The 19,564-nt window shown below is 36.7% G+C and overlaps 1 protein-coding gene across 7 annotated transcripts in view; it reads right to left on the reverse strand.

The window, feature by feature from the left end:
• The window catches only part of ARB2A (ARB2 cotranscriptional regulator A), a 483,251-nt gene that overhangs the window by 401,270 nt on the left and 62,417 nt on the right, over positions 1-19,564 (reverse strand). The gene's annotated exons all lie outside the window — the stretch shown is intronic.

The following is a 19,564-nucleotide window of genomic DNA, read 5'->3' on the forward strand; positions in this document are numbered from 1 at the left end:
GTAGAAACAAATCTTGTTACTTATGCCTTTAATTTGTGGCTAATAATGAAAATTTTTATTTTCAAGTAACATTAAGTCAATTCATATGATTTTATTTTCTGTATAAAATGTATCTGTGTGCCACTTTCTACACAAAAATATTTGTAGCACATTGGTCTTAATGTAGTTCTTAATTATCTTCTGGTATATGATCTATGTATAAAGGTAGTATTGATTCCAACTTCAATTAACCAATTTAGCTCACAATGTGCTCTTCCTGCTGCTAGTATTAAGAATAAACCTAAATATATAATTCATTTCTTGGCACTTTTTAAAAGGTCTTTTGATAACATTTTAGCAATATGTAGGATTCTGTACAAGTTCAGAGAATAAACTCATTTTAACAGGGTTGTGAAAAACTTGCATGTTGAGAATAAACTCATTTGATTTCTAAAAAGAAATGTCAGAATCATGGATTAAGTATTATGCCTCTCAAAATTAATTTGTCTTAATCCCAAGAAATATGACTCTTGCAGAGAATATGGCAAATGGCTCCATTCACACTCAAAAAGTTTGCCTATCCTCAAATTATTTCGCAGATTAATAAAAAATACAACTCAGAATTAAGCATTTACATACAAAACAACATATTTATAAATATTATTTAAAAAATTAATTATACCCCCCCAGTTCCCACCTGTTTTCAATAAATGGACCAATATATCAATAACACATAATCATTACTATTCTTCCTTTCTACCCTAAAAATAATTACCATTATTTTTGCTACTGAAAATTACTCAGTTTAAGTACAGAAGTCTGGATAACAAGATCCTGAGAACTCATGAAATAAGAATATCTCACCTTGATTTTCTGGTAAAATCTATTAAAAAGAGCTAATAATTATATAATTAATAACCTTGATAAATAATAGACCTGATTAATATAAAATAATTTCACAAATTTCCTTTTGATCAAACTAAAATATGACAATGTGAAAAAGAGAGATTGTGAGACAATCAAGACAAGCAAGGAGACATTCCATACATTATTTGTTTTTATATTTATATAAAAAAGTTTAATATGATTTTTCTCAGATTAAAACCAGAGTTAAAATATATATTAACATGACTATAATTTCTCGTTTGACCTTTATAAATGTTTGGTAGAATTCACCATTGATACCATCCTAGTTTTATAGTTCTCTTTAAGAAAAAATTTTAACTATTTCTGTTAGAGAAATATTACCTTAACAAAAATAAATAAAACTAGAAGAGTTTAATAAAAATAATTAAAATAACCTATTTGGGTTATCTATTTCTTCTTTAGTGAAAATTTATATATAGTTTGCTTTTCAAAAATTTTGTGCATTTCATCTAAGTTGTTGAATTTATTGTTATAAAGTTAATCATAAAAACCCCTTACTATCTGTTAAATGTCTGTATGAAATGTAGTGATAATCCCTCTTTTGCATATTAAATTGTCAATTGGTATCCCTGGTTAAGGGTTTATGAAATCTGATATCATCAAAGAGCTAGTTTTTGGTTTTTATTGGTTTTTTTCCTTAATGTCTTTGCTTTCTACTTAATTCATTTCTGCTCTTTATTATTTTTTTCTTCACTTTCTTTGGATTTAATTTTCTCTTCTTTATGTAGTTCGTTAAAGGTGGAAGTTTAGGTCATCAATCTTAAATCTTTGTATTTTTCTAATCTAAACATTTAATGCTGTAAGTGTTCCTGTAAGCATTGCTTTAGTTATACCCCCCTACTATGCTCTATTTCCATTTTCAGTAGATTAAATATATTTTATAATTCTCTGGAATATCTTCTTTGATTCATGGGTTATTCAAACTGTATTGTTTATTTTGGGATTTTTCAGATAGCTCTCTATCACAGAGAGCATACTGCACATGATCATAATATATACTTTTATGACTTGAATCCTTGAGACTTCCATTATGACCATGATCATGGTCTATTTTGATAAATGTTCGAGGACACTTGAAAATAAAGTGTATTCTTATGTTGCTGGATGAAATGTTCTAAAAATATATATTCAATAATGTAAGGTAATAGTGTTCATATTTCTATATCCTCCCTGACTTTTCATCTAATTTATTTATGAATTATTAAGAAGGGTGCTGAAATCTCCACCTATAACTGAATTTATCTACTTCTTTCAGTTCTATCAATTTTTGCTCTGTATAATTTGAAGGTCTGTTATTAGATGTGTCAACTTTTAGGATTATTATGTTCTCTTATGAGATTTAATCAACCTCTTTACCATGGCCTTTGGTGGCGCAGTGGATAGATCATCGACCTGAAATGCTGAGGTTGCCAGTTCGAAATCCTGAGCTTGCCTGGCTGAGGCACATACAACAAACATCAGGCAAGCAATTAAAAATTAAAGTGAAGCAACTATTAGTTCATATTCTCGTTTTCCCCTCCTCCTCCCTATCTCTCTGTAAATTTAATAAATAAAATGTATTTTTAAAAAAGTCGTCTTTAGCCCTAGTAATAGTCCTTGCTCTGGAATCTAATGTGTCTCATATTAATATAGTTTTCCCAGCTTCCATTTGATCACTGTTACCATGGAACATCACTTTTCCATGCTTCTAATTTTATATCTACTGTCTATACATTTAAAGTGGGTTCTTATTAATAGCATATGGCTAAGCCTTTCTTTTTTATCCAATACAATAATCTCAGCTATTTTAGAGTATATTTTAAATGATTTTTGATACTGTTAAATTTATATATTTTTTAAAATTTTATTTAGAAAATTAAATTTAATGGGGTGACATTATTCAATAAGAGTACACAGATTTCAGGTGAACATCTCCATAGCATTTGAACTGTTAATTGTGTTGTATACGCATCACCCAAAGTCAAATCATTTTTTGTCACCATATATTTGTCCCTCCTTACTCCCCTCCCCTCCAGCCTCCTCCTCCATCGGACCTCTTGCTACTTTACTCATGTCTTCCTTGTTTCATTTTTGTTCTTTTCCAGGCTTCTTTTACACTGTTTTTATTATTTCATCTCCTTTACTAGTAAAACCTCTTGTGTGTGTTTTTAAACAAGACTGGCTCAGAATTTACCGTGTATATTTTTTGAGGTATCAGAGTCTATGTTCACATTATACCCATTTACTATAGCAGAAGAAATTTACAATACTTCCAAATCTCCCTTCCTATTGTCATATGCTTTTTTTGCACCTATACTTTAAACTCTACGATGCATTACAATTATTTTTTATGTTATAATTAAATATATTTAGATTCTCACATCTTTATAAATGTAAAAAGAATTATATAGTAATAAACACTCATCATAACAGTACAAATAGTAACACTGTGGGCTGCTGTCATTCTCTATGGTCAGCATCCCGGTGAGACAGGCATTATTATTCTCATGTTATAGTTCAGGAAATTCAGGCCCAAAGAGGTCTAGTAGTTTCCTATAATCACATAATAGTGACTTTCTGTTCTATCTAAACTGCAAAGCCCATAGCTCACACCATTACTGTACACCTCCTTTGAGTTCAAAAACTCACAAGTATAGATTTTTTTAAACCTTATAATACTAACCAGGGACATTTTAAAATATTCACGGGCTCCTCCCACTTTATTTTGTTTCTAAGAGAAAATATACATTCTGTGAGCCAACATTATCCATCATCAATTCCTCCAGTGAACGTTACTTAATGTGACTCAGGGCACTTCCTCGGGTGCGTCAGACGCCCCTTGCCATCCAGCCCGGAGCTTCAGTTCTGACACCCAGTCAAACTGTCCTCTTCCTCCTCAAAGTCCGTGTCCTCCTCGTCCAGTCTAGGTTCAAGTCTCTCTGGATCCAAATGAAAGAATTGTAACCTTCGTCAAGAGTGTCTGATGCCGCTGTTTCTGCAGACAGGGGACCATTCAAGGAGAATCCTTCTGAACCTGCTCTGTATATCATGTATGTTTGAAACGCCGAGCTGAGATCAGCATTCTTAAGGATGTTCAACAAGGTCTCAGGAGTCTCTCTGAGCCACTGCTTACGGGGATTACTTCCACTGTACTTTATTACAGAACCACCTCCATCATCCTCTGAGGTTAAACTGGAAGCAAGGACGGTTGCATCTTCCAAAGCTGTGAGCACAGAACTGGATACTTCTTTCTCTCACTGTCACCTGAGAGGACTTGGTGAACTGGCTTTTCTTGGGTAAACACACTTATCATTTGGTTTGCTTGTTTGTTTTTTTAATTAATTTTAATGTGGTGGCACTGATAAATCAGGGTACATATGTTCAGAGAAAACATCTACAGGTTATTTTGACATTTGATTATGCTACATTCCCATCACCCAAAGTCAAATTGTCTTCTGACACCTTCAATTGGTTTTCTTTGTGCCCCTCCCATCCCCCAACCCCCTCCCAATCATCCCCCCACCAACCACCACACACTTGTCCATGTCTCTGAGACTCATTTTTATGTCCCACCTATGTATGAAATCATATACTTCTTAGTTTTTTCTGATTTACTTATTTCACTCAGAATAATGTTCTCAAGGTCCATCCATGTTGTTGTAAATGATCCGATGTCATCATTTCTTATGGCTGAGTAGTATTCCATAGTATACATGTACCAAAGCTTTTTAATTCACTCGTCCTCTGACGAACACTTGGGCTGTTTCCAGATCTTCGCTATTGTGAACAATGCTGCCATAAACATGGGGTGCATTTCTTCATTTGAAACAATGCTATGGTGTTCTTGGGTATATTCCTAAAAGTGGGATAGCTGGGTAAAAGGCAGTTCGATTTTTGATTTTTAGAGGACTCTCCATACTGTTTTCCACAGAGGCTGCAACAGTCTGCATTCCCACCAGCAGTGCAGGAGGGTTCCCTTTTCTCCACATCCTCACCAGCACTTATTCTGTGTTGCTTTGGTGATGAGCGACATTCTGATTGGTGTGAGGTGATATCTCATTGTGGTTTTAATTTGCATTACTCTAATGACTAGTGATGTTGAGCATTTTTTCATATGCCTATTGGCCATCTATATGTCCTGTCTGGAGAAGTGTCTATTCATTTCTTTTTCCCATTTTTTGATTGGGTTGTCTTCCTGGTATTGAGTTTTACAAGTTCTTTATAAATATTGGTTATTAACCCCTTATCAGACATATTGTCAAATATGTTCTCCCACTGTGTAGTTTGTCTTTTTATTCTGTTCTTATTGTCTTTAGCTGTGCAAAAGCTTTTTAGTTTGATATAGTCCCATTTGTTTATCCTGTCTTTTATTTCACTTCCCTGTGGAGATAAATCGACGAATATATTGCTACGAGAGATGTCGGAGAGACTGCTGCCTATGTTTTCTTCTAAGATGCTTATGTTTTCAAGGCTTACATTTAAGTCTTTTATCCACTTTGAGTTGATTTTTGTGAATGGTGTAAGTAGGTAGTCTAGTTGCATTTTTTTGCAGGTAGCTGTCCAATTTTTCCAGCACCATTTGTTGAAGAGGCTGTCTGTACTCCACTGTATGCTCCTACCTCCTTTGTCAAAATCAGTTGCCCATAAAGGTGTGGGTTTATTTCTGGGTTCTCTGTTCTGTTCCATTGATCTATATGCCTGTTCTTATGCCAGTACCAGGCTGTTCTGAGTACAATGGCCTTGTAGTATAACTTGATAACCAGAAGTATGATACCTCCCACTTTATTTTTCCTTTTCAAGATTGCTGAGGCTATTCGTGTTCTCTTTTAGTTCCATATAAATTTTTGGAATATATGTTCTATATCTTTGAAGTAAGTCATTGGTATTTTAATCGGTATTGCATTGAATTTATAAATTGCTTTGGGTAATATAGACATTTTAATGATGTATATTCTTCCTAACCATGAGCACGGTATATGCTTCCACTTGTTTGTATCTTCCTTGATTTCTTTTATCAATGTTTTCTAATTTTCCGAGTACAAGTCTTTAATCTTCCTGGTTAAATTTATTCCTAGGTACTTTATTTTTTTGGTTGCAATGGTGAAGGGTATTGCTTCCTTAATTTCTCTTTCTGACTGTTCATTGTTAGTGTATAAAAATGCCTCTGATTTCTGAGTATTAATTTTATATCCTTCCACCTTGCTGAATTCATTTATCAGGTCCAGTAGTTTTTTGACTGAGACTTTAGGGTTTTCTATATACAATATCATATCAGCTGCAAATAATGATAGTTTTACTTTTTCTTTTCCAATTTGGATACCTTTTATTTCTTTTTCTTGTCTGATTGCTGTGGCTAGGACTTCCAGAACTATGTTGAATAAGAGTGGTGAAAGGGGGCACCCCTGCCTTGTTCCTGATCTTAAGGGAATTGTGTTTAGTTTTTGCCCATTGAGTGTGATGTTGGCTGTGGGTTTGTCAGAGATAGCCCTTATCATGTTTAGGTATATCCCCTATATTCCCATTTTGCTGAGAGTTTTGATCATGAATGGGTGCTGGATTTTATCAAATGCTATTTCTGCATCTATTGAAATTATCATGTGGTTTTTCTCCTTCCTTTTGTTTGTAATGAATGACATTGATTGATTTGCAAATATTGTACCAGCCTTGCCTCCCAAGAATAAATCACACTTGATCATGGTGTATGATTTTTTTCATAATTTGCTGGATCTGGTTTGCTAATATTTTGTTGAGGATTTTAGCATCTAAATTCATCAGCGATACTGGCTTATAATTTTCTTTCTTTGTGTTGTCTTTGCCTGGTTTTGGAATCAGAATTATGCTCGCCTCATAAAAGGAGCTTGAAAGTCTTCCCTCCTCTTGAATTTTTTGAAATAGCTTGAGAAAGACAGAAGTTAGTTCCTCTTTGAATATTTGGTAGAATTCACTTGTGAAGCCATCAGGCCCAGGACTTTTCTTTTGGGGGAGTTTTTTGATAACTGTTTCAATCTCATTTGTTGTAATTGGTCTGTTTAGGTTTTCTGATTCTTCCCATTTTTTTTGGAAGATTATATGTTTCAAGGAATTTGTCCATTTCATCTAGGTTGTCTAGTTTTTTGGCGTATAGTTCTTCAAAGTATTTTCTTTAGACTGCAGGCTGGGGCTTTGTTCCTGGGACTCAGGACCCTCCCCTCTCTGCTAAACTCACTTCCTGCCATGCAAGTCTCTCCCAGCTGTTGTTTGCTCCGGGGAGCTGGGCAGCCCTCTCCGCGTTTCCGCTTTTCCTACCAGTCTCGGTGTGGCTTCTTCAGTGTTCCTTGGTTGAAGAGTCCTCTTAGTTTAGTAAAAAGTTGGTTTTTCCAGATGATGGTTCTTAAAATTAGTTTATAATCCACTTTGGTTCCAGGAGGTGGAAGTTGGTACGTCCACCTACTCTAGCACCATCTTGTCTCTCACATTACAATTATTTTTAAAGAATCAAATATCTTTTGTCACTAACTTCACTGAAATGTAATTCTATGTCATAAAACCCATCTTTCTGAATGATTCTTACTATATTCACAGAATTGTGAAACAATCACCACTATACTTATACCTATTTCCATTATCCCTCCAAAAGAAACACCTATATTATCAGTCACTCCTCATTCTCTCTTGCCCCTAATGCTTTTCAATGACAAACTTATACTGTGTTTCTATATATGTATTTGCCTATTCTGGATATTTTATACACTGAGGTCTTTCAAATTACTTTATTTATTTATTTATTTAATTTTGGTGACTGGTTTCTTTCAATTGTATAATGTTCTCAAGGTTCATAAGTATTCTAGCAGATATTAGTGCTTTATTATTTTTACTGCCAAATAGTATTTTATTGTATGACTATACCATACTGTTTATCCAATGGACATTCAAACTGTTTCCACTTTTTGGCTATTATAAATGAAATTGTGCTACAAACATTTGCAAACAAGTTTTTTGTGTGGACATGTTTTAAACTCTCTTAGATATACACTTAGGATTGGAATTTATAGGTCATATAGTTGCTCTATGGTCAAACAGTTTAAGACATTAAGAACTGTCCAACTATTTTTCAAGGTGATTCACTATTGCATAACATCACAATATATAAGGGATCTGATTTTTCCAATATCCTTACCAATATATGATATTTTTCAATCTTATTATAACTGTTAGTGGATGTGAAGTGAGATCTCATGGTTTTGATTTGCATTTCCTTAAGGACTAATGATGTTGAACACCTTTTCATGTGTCTATTGGCCATCTATCTGTACAGCTTCTATTCATTATGTCTATTCAGGTCCTGGACGGTTGGCTCAGTGGTAGAGTAACAACCTGGTGGGTGGATGTCCTGGGTTCAATTTTGGTCAGGGCACCCAGGAGAAGTGACTATCTTCTCCATTCCCCCTCCCCCTTCCCTCTCCCCTCTCTCCTCTTGTAGCTATTGCTAGATTGATTCGAGCATGTTGGTCCTGGCCACTGAGCATGGCTACCTGGAGCCTCTACCTCAGGCTCCAAAAATAGCTTGGTTCTGAGCTTTGGCCAGATGGACAGACTATGGGCCCTAGACGGGGGTTGCTGGGTAGATCCCAGTTGCGGCACATGCGGAAGTCTATCTCCCCTCTTTTCACTTAAAAATTAAGAAAAAAAGAAAATAAATGTCTATTTTGTCTGACTGGTGGTGGTGCAGTGGATAAAGCATCATGGGATGCTGAGGTCCCAGATTCAAAACCCTGTGGTCTCTGGCTTAAGCATGGGCTCATCTGGCTTGGGCACAGTTTCACCAGCTTGAGCATGGGATCAACAATCAACATGATCCCATGGTCGCTAGCATGGGCGCTAAAGTCACTGGTTTAAGCCCAAGGTCATTGGCTTGAGCAAGGGGTCACTGGTTGGCTGGAGCCCCCTGGTCAAGGCACATATGAGAAGCAATCAACAAACAACTAAAGTGACACAACTACAAGTTAATGCTGCTCATTCTCTCCCTGCCTGCTTGTCTTTCTCACTTGCTAAAAAGAAGAAAAATCTATTTGGATTTTTTGTCCATTTTATCAATTATCTTAAAAATTGTTAAATACAAAAAACACACATTTACCCAAATATTAACATTTTTTATGCTCATCTGGTATCATTTTTTCTTCTAACAGAAAGACTTCCTTCAACATTTTATACAATAATTGTCCAATGTTGATTAATTACTTCATCTGTTGTATGCCTGAAAATTTCACTTTGCCTCCGGTTACAAACAATATTTTTGCAGATCATTGAGCTCAAGGTTGACTTCTTTTTTTTTTGGACCTTTAAAGTTGCCACTCTGCTATCTTCTGATGAGAAGTCCACAGTCAGTTGTATTTTTATTCCTCTAAATGTCCGGTGTCTTTTTCCCTTTGCCAATTTTAAGAATTTCTCTTTATCACTAGCTTTTAGCTATTTTATGTTGTGCCTCTTTGTGTTTTTTCTCGATTTCATCTTCATTGTACTTTTTAGGTCTGTGGGTTCATATTTCTCATCAAATTTTTAAACATTTTCATAATTTTTTCAAATACTTTTTCTGTCACCCATCTCTTCTCCTTCTGTAACTCCAATTTATAATACATAACTCCCCTTGATATTGCCCCATCGCTCTGTTCTTTTATTTTCTGTTGTTTCTTGTTTTCTATTTCACGTTGGGTAGTTTCCAATGCTATGCTTTAAGTTCACTTATCTTTATGCAGTGTCAAATCACTGAATCTCATCCAGAATATCTTTCAAATCATGTATTGTTCTTACCATCTCTAAAAGCTCAGTTTGGATCTCTGTTATATTTTCTATTTCTCTCCTTCTCATACTCTCACATTCTTCTATCTTTTGAACTATGAAGTGTATTTATAATAGCTCTTTTAATGTCCCTGTCTACTAATTCTATCCGACGTATCATTTTGGATTTGTTTTTACAGATTCATTTTTCTCCTGGTTATGGGTCACATCTCCCTACTTTTGTGCATACCTGGTAACACTGACTGGATGCCAGAGAATGAATTTTGTTGGTTACTAAATTCTTATTGTATTCCTTGAAATAATCTGAAGCTTTATTCTGGGATTGGAGGATCCAGTTAAGTTATTTTCATATAGCTTGGCTCTAATAAGGACGTTTTTAAGGTTTATGGAAGAAAAATTCCTGAATAGCTTTTAGTCTACAGTTAAATTTGATTCCAGTACTAATATTCATAATATTCTTCTAAGAAATACCCAGTAACCCATGTGTTAGGAGATCATTCCTCTCTGGCTCGTGGAAACAATCTATTTTTAACCCATAGGAAGGTTCAAAATGTACTACCTGCTTTTTTCTAATGATTTGCTACCGTTTTTTTTTTTGTTATTTTTTGTGTTTTGTTTTGTGTGTGTGTGTGTGTGTGTGTGTGTGTGTGTGTGTGTGTGCATGTTAACCTTGTATTATTTTGGCATGTTGCTGAACTCTTTTACTAGTTCGATAAGTTTGTTTTATGGAGATTCTTTGTGATAACCTATACAGACAACTATGTCCAATATAACTAGACTTATTTCTTCCTGTTCTTTCTATTCACTATCTTTAGATTACTGAAAAGTGCATTTCAGTATATTTAATAGATTACACACATGTATGCACCAATCAGTGCTCAGCCAAAAACTCAAGATAAATGCACTCTAGTATTCCAGTGCATTTTCTCTTTCAGCTTCTCTGTAGTTCTCTCCCCTCTAGTATACTACTCTACAAAATTGGGTAAATCCTAGCCAGAAGCCTCCCAGACTCTGAACCCTGTCTTACCAGCTCAGTGACCCCTCCAGACTATGCTAAGTTATCTACTCCCTGTGCTGCAGCTTGGAGTCTCTCCAAGGGCAGTGAGATGTTATAAAATGTCTGAAAATTATGGCTTCACATATTTTCTCTGGCTTTTATTTACTTCAGTCAAGGGAAAAATTCATTCCCAGTTAGTCCATATTTTGGCTGGGAGTGCCAAATATAAACATTCATTCTTTTACTAACTGTCTGTCACAGAACCAAGGTCTTTTCTTCAAGTATTACTCTATGGTCTGGAATTCTGGAACACTTGTCTTTCTTACATATCCCATAGCCACTATGCATCATCTATTTCTAGTTTACATTCCTTAAAGTGGACTGAGTACATTTAAAATACTTAGGAAACACTAGCAAAGTAATAAGTGAAAATTTTTTTAGGTTTTATAATTCTACACATATGCAAATTCACAAGCACACACACACACAATCTCTTAGTTATTAGTCATATAAGATTTGACAGAAACTTCCTTCAGTACCTGGCTTTATACGATCTTTCCAAATTATTCAACTCTGTTTTCCTAAAAATAGCAATTGTGTTTCTTTCAGTTTTCACTGATTTACAAAATTATAATAAAAAGGAGAACTGGAATAAATAAGTTTGGAATAAACTCAGCAAGAGGAAAAGAGACATAGACTACTAGAGAATGCCCTATGCTAACCACAACATTCAGTGTGACTCAGTTAACAAGTTAGTAAGAAACTAGTTAGAAGTTTAGTAATAGAGCTTCTCCTATACTATATAATCAAGTTATATCACATAACTTAATATCTAAGAACTACAGTTTTTTATTAAATACTTTAGAGAACAATCTGTTTACCAAATAAAGTCTCATAAAATGGCAACTGCTTACAAGAGCCTATATCTCAAAAAGAAAAGTGCACTAGAGAATCCTACGCTCTTTCCAAATAACCGTAATTGTGAAAATCAAAGAAAGAGATTTCAAAGAAAACAAAGGATGCAGCTCACGTGCCAGGATGAAGAACAGACCAGGTGAAAGGGATGGCACAATGTCTTAGATAGCAGTAAGCAATGTTCACTGTATGGTAAACAGCCTAACATAGCAGAGAGCATGTCAGTATAAGAATGTGTACCAATAAACCAGTTATTTCCAAATAAGAATATGTAGTATATTACATATATAATTTTAAAATGGCAAATCAGCTAAGTTTTCTTAGAGAACCCTTAAAAATTCAGTATCTTCAAATGAATTCTAAGTACTATAATGCCTAAATTATCCTTTAATAAACTATAGAACTAATTTACTAAAAATACTTTGAAGAGAAAAAAAGCAATGACCTTCTTAAATGCTCAGCTTTATTTCATTGAAATAACTTACCACATTCAAAATAATGATTTAGAAAATTACAAAAAACAGTATAGCCTAAATATTTTAAAATACAAAATCTAACTAAATGTTAAAATAAAAATCATGTATTATATTACCATAAAACTAGGTCTAATACTAAAAAATTCCTCATAAATATACTGTTGGATCAAATTTTCTGATATACAATAAATATGGGATCTAATAACAAAACTAAATGTTCTTAGGTGAGTCATTTATCTTTTTCTTGCTCTATTTAGTCATATCTAAAATCTGCACAGAAAAATTTAAAAGTCAAGCAACATAGGATAAGTTTCAAATAAAAAGTAAATGAAGTATGATCAGTTCTTCAGATTATCACAAGAGAAAGCAATACTTCCCTAAGGCTATAGCTAATTATTTCTTGAATATGGCATCTTTAAAATTCAGGGCTTGAAGTTCTTCTAAGGCAATTCCATTGTCCATCAGTTCTCAGTCTCTAAGCAGAGAACTCTTTTTTTGAATCTTCAGCTTAAACTTTTCTTTCCTTACCTTCAGGCAACTGCTGCCTTCCCATGATTGCCAGAGAATAAAATAATTCCCTTCCTTCATTTACAGTGTTACCTTAAAGGGATCTATAACTATAATCAAGTGTTCTGAGTCTTCTCATTTTCAATCTACAGAAATAGTAGGAATGCGTTACACCTTACCTTTCAATTTCACATTCGTTGGATTTTGTGGATTTTCACTGTTAAATGTGTATACCCAAAAAAGACTTTTAAAAAGTACATTACTACTGTAATGTCAAACCCTCCTGTATTACATAAAAATATACATATCTGATGTCAGAAAAAAAACACACCACAGGTCAGGCAAAGTCTCTTTGGAAAATCCTACCTACATACAAATTGCCTACTTTAGTTTAAAACTGTTTTCTCATTAAGTTTACAAAACTGATTGAAAAAAAATTCTGGAAAAAATTTCATTCGATAAATCCACATTTTTATTTTTATTTTTAAAAAGTATGTGTGTGTGTGTGTGTGTGTATTCCCAATAATTCTGTAGTCTCAGTATCAAGTCAAATCAATGCATACTTCTGTCTTACTCTCACTGATTATTAAACAAACAACTACTCTCTATCTTACCTTAGTTCTAGCTCTTTACATCCAAGTTATGACTTTTCTTTATCTTATTTGTTCTACCTAACATCAAACTCATCAGAAAAAAATTATATACTTCTTTATCACCCTTTCTTTGTACAAGTTAAAAACACGGCCCTGGCCAGTTTGCTCAGTGGATAGAGCGTCAGCCTGGTGTGTGAACATCCTGGGTTCAATCCCCAGTCTGGGCACACAGGAGAAGCAGCTATTTGCTTCTCTCCCCCTCCCTCTCCTCATCTCTCTTCTCCCCTCTTGCAGCCAGTCCGGCCCAGGCGCTGAGGATAGCTCAGCTGATTCAAGCATCAGCCCCAAATGGGGGTAGCTGGGTGAATCCTGATCAGGGCACATGCAGGAGTCTGTCCATCTCCCTTTCTCTCACTTAAAAAAAAAAAAAAAAAAAACAGGGCGGTACTAGTCTTTCAATATTACCTAAAGAAGGGCATTATCATTTTAGTGATCTTGCAAATGTCATTTCCTTGATAACAGAAAAGATTACCATCATTTGTTTTCATGTGGAAAGGATTCTAATTTACATTTGCTGTTTGTCACAGGATTATCTGAATTCACCAGTTCACTGTCATCATTTGGATAGTAATTTGGTTGGCAAAGTCGGCCAAGTTCCAAGGGCTGATAAAATGGTTCAGTTTTGAGGAATAACTTGGACAGGAGTCACTGGTTATTTTCCACAGGAAACTAAGAATAAATTGCTGTCATTGTCTACCCGAAAACCAAACAAGCAGCACAGCACTTAGTTGGGTTGTTTTGATTATAGAGGGTACATATTCTATATCTGGAAATATTTCTAGCTCCTACCCGTAAAGCCACCTGAAAATGCCAACAAGGACTGTCCAATGCACCAATCAGAAAGACAGACTACAAACAGTTCTGCTGTGGATTTCCTACAGGGAAGGCTCTACATATAGCTGGCCATTGCCCACAGCCCAGGAGCCTCTAATGGGCATGGCAGGCATGACACTGACTCTGGGTGGGCTTTGCACACCTGATGGTAGGTACAAATGCTCAAAATGCAATAAAAGATCTGAAGCAAAATATATATATATCCAATTTGGAAAGCCAGGTTTTATTTCTTCAGATCAAACACTGCACTTTATGATTGTGTCCAACAATGAGGGTAGAAACAACAAATCAAATGGACGTACCTTGTTGCTTATCATCCTCAGAGCAGCGGTTTATAAAAAAGTGGAACAGGTCATCGAACATTTATTATCAAAATGGGTGGGGAAAAAGTCAAGGAGGACATTCACAAGTGTATGCTCACACTCTACATGAAGAGGACCAAAGCAGGTCTCCACAAGACAGATTCCTCTGCCTTTGCAAGAGATCTCAAGAAGATGGCTTTGGGGAAGATGTGGGCATAACTAAACAAGTCTTCCCCACATCACCTTAACATGCCTTCCCGACTTAATGAAGTAGTTCCAGAAACAGGCTTGAACTCTGGGTGCTATAATCAGGTATAACCCCAAAGCGAGACTCTACAATTGCAGCTTTAAACCTTTATCCCAGAATACCTAAGAGCCTAATGGAATAGATTATACCTTCAACCTATCTTTCAAAATTGAGCTTAATAGTGACTACAGCTGTAGCACCTAGAGGCCAAAATAACCAAGATGCCTGTGTGCGCCTACCCTACCTGAATGGGAATGTACTGAACGGGATCCACTGGCTAGCCTCAGATATCTTCCAGCAAAATGGACCAAACTGTAGATGAACCAGATGTGTCTCCCTACAGGGGAATGGTTTGGGACAGGGTTAAAATCATTAACAAATAGAAAGAAGAAAAAATAGTAGCTTATGGTAGATGAAAGAATAAATGATTATGCAATGAGAGAAATCTAACACTTGACTGGTCCCTTGAGATAAACTCCAAGCAGCAAAATAATATTGTATCTTAGAGAACCTGTACCAGATGCCTAAAGATGTGAAGCTGTATGCTTGCCAAGACTGCCTCTGCCTTGGATCCTGACAAGAGCTAACCTCAGTAGCATCAAATTAGAGACATTTTGGTCATTCACCATGATGACAAATAGGACCAAGTGATGAATGAATAAAACTCTAGTAATATACCAGTATCTTTTGATTCTTATTTTTCAGGTTATATATCTACTACAAAGGATATCATTTGGGAATGAATTTCCTGGGATTTCTCCCTGCTGGGCCATCAAATCATGAAATATACAACTCCTAGCAGACTGATCACTATGTAATGTAAACCTTAATGACTGAAAGCTTAGAAAGATTCCTGGCTATAATGAATAAAATAGCTGCTGTTTGCCTGTCATGCCATGGTGTGCTGCATACAAATATACACCACCCTTGTTTCTATGGGTGGAAAGCAATTAAACAGAAGAGAAAAAAACAGTGAGTTTCTGGTGGGAATTAAGCAGTAGGTATCTCATGATGGGCTTGAATCTAACAGGATTAGCTTGCCCTGAGCCTGAGAAAGGCTATGTGAAGTCTTATGACATATTCAGACTAAATTATATCTAGTTGTGATCAGTATCTGTGATGGTTAATTTTATACATCAACTTGGCTGGGCCATGGTGCTCAGATATGTGGTCAAACATTATTCTGGTTGTTTCTGGGAGGGTGTTTTTGAATGAAATTGGCATTTAGGTCAGTGGACTTTGAGTAAAGCAGATTGCTCTTCATAATGTGGGTGGGCCTTATTCAATGAGTTGAAGGGTATAATAAAGATTGACTTCCTCCAAGCAAGAGGGGATTCTGCCTGCAGGCTATCAACTTCCATGGTTTTCCAGCCTGCCAGCCTCCCCATCAGGTTTTGGACTCACTGGCCTCCACAATCACCTGAGCCAATTGCCAAAAATAAACATATTTCTCTGTAAGTACTATCCATTTAGCCTTAGTTTAGACACTAATACATTCAGTAGAGGGAAAGATATATTATAAACTAAGAGGAAAAAAATATTGTACATGTTAGAATTACTTTAAAAGCACATATAAGACACAAGGGAGAGACCTGTGGTGGCGCAGTGGATAAAGTGTCAACCTGGAATGCTGAGGTCGCAGGTTCAAAACCCTGCATTTGCCTGGTCAAGGCACATTTGGTAGTTGATGCTTCCTGCACCTCCCCCCTTTCTCTTTCTCTTTCTCTCTGTCTCTCTCTCTCTCTCTCTCTCTGTTACTCTCTATCTCCTCTCTAAAAGAAAAAAATGAATTAAAAAAAAATGTCATCCCCAGCATGACCTGTTGTGATGCAGTGGGTAGGGCATCAATCTAGAATACTGAGGTCGCCAGTTTGAATCCCCAGGTTTGCCCAGTCAAGGCACATACCAGAAGCAACTGTGTGGATCAGAGAAAGCTTTCTTAGAGGCTGATCTAAGATTGCAAGGTGAATATTCTGCAAGCAGGTCTGGAAGGGCAGGGGAGGTAGAAGTAGCATCCCTTGCACCAAACGCTCCCTGCAAGAGGAGAGGCCCAGCGACATGACACAGCATGGCACATTAGAAAACTGCAAGTAGGTTTACGCAGCTCCAGCACAGGGTGAGTAGGCAAGAGAGGAGGCAAGTGATCAGCCAGAAAAGGATAAAAGGGCCAACACAGGAAAGGTCTTGTATGAACAAGGCAAGCAGTTTATAAATCATTTTGTAGGGAAATATAGAAAGGTCCCCAAACTTGATCACAGTTTCAACTTTAAAAGATATGCCTGATAGTACTGCTGAACGGTTTCGAAGAGACAGAAATGGTGGGAGGGGAGCAGGCAGGATGGAGCACAAAGCAGGAAAGTGGAAAGGGGGAAGGTGGGGGCAGGGGTGGAGGAGGGGAAAGAGAGGGAATAGACAGAGGAAGGGGAGCAGGGGTGGGAGGAGGGGTGGCAGGAGGATGGGGAATGGAAGGGAGAGGAAGAAGTGAATAGGTAGAGGGGAGGGAAGGGAGGTGGAGGAGGAGAGATGAGGTGAGGAGGGGAAGTAGAGGGGAGGAGGGGGACAAAGGGGGAAGTGGGGAGGAGAGCAGAGGAGGGGGAGGAGGGGGAGGAGGGGGGAGGGTAGGGAAGAAAAGAGAGAGAAAGAGAGAGAGCCCCCTTCCCCTTCCTCTTTTCATAAAGCTACCAATCCTATCAGATTAGTACTCCACTCATAACCTCATTTAATCTTAATTACTTCTTAAAAGCCCTATAGCCAAATGCAGTCACATTAGGGGGTTAGAGCTTCAACATATGAATCCTGACAGGGGAATTCAGTCCATAGCTAAACTGCAGTAATCTAGTTAAGAGATGAAATAGAACTGTGCTAAATGAATAGCAGTGGAAAAGAAGATGTGATGCTAAGAAGATAAATAACCAGATCTGGTCACAAGTTAAATGTGAAGCATGAAAAGACTATAAAGTTTCTGATTTACATAAGTGCATAAACAGTAGTACACGTATCCCCTGCTTTTCAAAAGTTTAAGCCGTGCCACTTTGCTATTATAGAAACCTACATTAGTTTTCACTAACAGAAAGAAATTCAAAGACAATTTTTTCTACAAATGCTCTTCGGTTTCTGCCATTTCAGCTTATGAAAGGTTTCAGACAGTGGTGGAACCCTGTCCATCTGTATGTTTCCATTGGTTCACAGACCCCAAGTCCCTGGGGGTAATGGGATATAAGCCTAATGGTTCGTGTCAGAGGTGAGGAATTCCAAGCTTGGGGAAGCCTAGCATTTATATATACTGCTCACAAAAATTAGGAGATCAGGGAATGGCAGATACTCCAGTAAAGACTTTCAGTCTTTTGTATAGTATATTTTCACCAATAAAATAAAAGTTGGTTTTGCATCTCATTTGCATAATCAAACAACTTTCTTTGACTTGTCTTTTGCTTTTCTGATGTTTTTGTTTAATTAAAAAAAGTTAAATACTTTTTTTTTTAATCACTTCATATTCATTTTGAAATACCCCCTAATTTTTGTAAGCAGTATAGAAAGCCATAAGCAAGCCTGTTCTGTGTCCATTATCTCATCCTTCAAAACTGCTTGCTGCAAACACAACTCTGAGAAATGGCTCAGGTAAAAAGCAGGCAGAGTCTTGCATTCTTGGTATATCTGATAAGACATCTGAAGCATGAGAAACTTAAAACTCACAGCATTCACCCACTTAATTCATTTCTTTATGACTACAAATGCATTCACGTCCTGTGGACAAGTCCTGCCAGGGGTGAGGACTATGGAGACTCAAAGACCCGACTCTGGGGACCAGGTTCAGTGACGCAGATCCACTTTATTCAGGAAGTAAGCTAGCTTATATACATGGGTTCAGCCTATAGGGTGTTAAAGCGTGTTCCTCAAAGCCAATGGCTGAAAAGATCAGGGAGCTGTGTGGTTGACATTAAGTCACTTCCTTATAGCAGGCAAGCTCCCTCCATGAGTCTGCCCAGGAGGCTTCTGGGAGCTGGAGTATTCTCACAGCACTGCATCAGCCGCTGCTGCTAGGAATGTGCTCTGTGCTCCACCCACAGCATCCCAGGCAAAATACTAAGTAAGGTTCGCTAGAGAAATGGAACAAACTATTTGGAGACAACTCAAGTGCTAGAATGGATGTTGTTACCAAGAAAAACGTACTACAAATTCTAGTATTTCAGGGTCCCTAGTAAAATGGTGCTGTCCTAGTACACTAAAGTGAAGCTTGCACATGAACAAGCCCCACTCACATACAAGTAACTTCAAGTTTCCTATCACTTTTCCCCAATATTTAATCATGAAACTTTTCAAATATAGTAAAGAGATGAAAAATAGTACAACACATCACCTTGATTGAACTGTTAACATTTGTCATATATGCTTTCATTTTGTCTATAAGGTTTTTCTCTCTCTTGTTCTTAAGAAACCTTTAAAAATAATTTGCAAATATCATGACTTGTCTAAATATTTAACATGTATCACCTAGAAATAGGGTATTTTCCTACATACCCATATCATTATCACACCTAAAAAATTAATAATTCCTCCTTAACAGCCCCCAAAAGGTGTAGTTTTGTAGTTGTTGCTGTTTTATATTCTTTTTAGAACCAAAATGCCATCTGTTGGGCAACCAAGTTTATAAGGTACGTTTAGGTTTGCTCACCTGTATTTTGCATTGGCGTGGGACAGCCCATGTCTGTGGAAGGCTGCCAGTGCTTGCCCTCAGAGCGGCAGATTGCAAACTGCGAACTGCCAGCCTCCATGGGAAGGGGTGATTGTTTGCTATTATTTGCCAGGGAAGGGGTGTTTCCACCCGGCCTCTTTTGCTGGTGGGGACCTGTGAGTCTGACGAGTCCAGAGAGTGAGTCTGGATAGTCCAGAGAGGGGGTCAGGGCTTGGGAGCCCTGAGAGAGGGAAGCAGTTTTCCCTGCCTGTTTGCTAATCCGTCATTGCAAGACTCTAAT

This window comes from Saccopteryx leptura, chromosome 4 (assembly GCF_036850995.1).
Source record: "Saccopteryx leptura isolate mSacLep1 chromosome 4, mSacLep1_pri_phased_curated, whole genome shotgun sequence".
In the NCBI taxonomy this organism is placed as follows: Eukaryota; Metazoa; Chordata; class Mammalia; order Chiroptera; family Emballonuridae; genus Saccopteryx; species Saccopteryx leptura.